Here is a 1,538-nt window from a genome sequence, read left to right as displayed (position 1 = left end):
AATTTTTCTTCCTTTTTAAAAACTAATAGGATATTCAGTGAATGCACCGAGCAAAACGTTCACCACCTTTTGTACGTTCACCACTGGTAACTCGATCAAGACATCTAGCAAATATTGTTGCCGTTGATTTTTCTTTAGAATCATCATCCAGTTGACCAAGTACTCCAATTCAAATTTCCGATAATCCATTTTTTGAACCCGCCCTCACAATTGAGAATCCGGAGAATATTCAGGGACGATTCATAGATCCTGAACCATTAATTTTTCCTCCGGAACCATCAATCATTCAAACAGAGATTGTTGAGGAACGAACCATTAAATCAGAATCCTCTAGTGATTCAGATTCAACAAATTCAATCATGGAGAATCTGGAACCTCTAAGTATGGAAGACCGAATGAGAGCTAAACGCACTGGCCAAGGTCACGCAATTACTCATCCAGACATTAATGCGCCAGATTATGAAATCAAAGGACAAATTCTACACATGGTGACTAATCAATGCCAATTTAGTGGTGCGACGAAGGAAGATCCAAATGAACATCTTCGTACCTTTAATAGGATCTGTACTTTATTTAAAATAAGAGAAGTGGAAGATGAACAGATATATCTCATGTTATTTCCCTGGACTTTAAAGGGAGAAGCCAAAGATTGGTTGGAATCGTTACCTGAAGGGGCGATTGATACATGGGACGTTTTAGTTGAAAAATTTCTTAAACAATTCTTTCCGGCATCTAGAGCCGTAAGACTTCAAGGAGAAATTGTTACATTCACACAGAAGCCAAATGAAAAATTTTTTGAGGCATGGACCAGATTTGGAAAGTTATTGAGAGGATGTCCGCAACATGGTTTAGACACTTGTCAAATAGTACAAATATTATACCAAGGATGCGACATCACTACAAGGAAAGACATAGATATAGCAGCTGGTGGTTCTATTATGAAGAAAACCGAAACTGATGCTTACAAAATTATTGATAACACTGCTTCCCACTCACATGAGTGGCACCAAGAAAAAGATATCGTTAGATCATCTAAAGCAGCTAGATCCGATTCTAGCCATGACTTAGATTCCATTTCCGCAAAGATAGATGATGTCGAGAGATGAATGGAAAAGATGACTAAGGATATACACTCAATACGAATTAGTTGTGAGCAGTGTGGAGGACCATATTTGACAAAAGATTGTCTCAGTATTGAACTAACAATGGAACAAAGAGAGAATGTTTCATATCTAAACCAAAGGCCTGGAAATAATTATCAGAATAATTACCAACCGCCAAGACCAATTTACAATCAAAACCAGAATTATCAACTAAATGTTCCATACAACAACCAACAAGGTCCTAGCTGTAGTGACCCGAACTTTTCCATGTTTTTATATATATATATATATATATATATATATATATATATATATATATATATATATATATATATATATATATATATATATATATATTAAATGAAATTGTTATTTACATGATTAAGTGTTTCCAACATATTAAGCAATCAAACTTGTTAAGACTTGATTAATTGA

At 34.7% G+C, this 1,538-nt stretch overlaps 1 non-coding gene across 1 annotated transcript; it reads right to left on the bottom strand.

Annotated features, from left to right (window-relative positions):
* Positions 1 to 743: 743 nt before the first annotated feature.
* On the bottom strand, positions 744 to 850 carry LOC139851088 (small nucleolar RNA R71). Its single transcript, XR_011760450.1, has one exon. It is a non-coding gene; the product is annotated as a small nucleolar RNA R71 (small nucleolar RNA).
* Positions 851 to 1,538: the final 688 nt, after the last annotated feature.

The sequence above is a fragment of the Rutidosis leptorrhynchoides genome, chromosome 5, assembly GCF_046630445.1.
Source record: "Rutidosis leptorrhynchoides isolate AG116_Rl617_1_P2 chromosome 5, CSIRO_AGI_Rlap_v1, whole genome shotgun sequence".
In the NCBI taxonomy this organism is placed as follows: Eukaryota; Viridiplantae; Streptophyta; class Magnoliopsida; order Asterales; family Asteraceae; genus Rutidosis; species Rutidosis leptorrhynchoides.
This window is presented reverse-complemented; position numbering and strand designations above follow the sequence as displayed.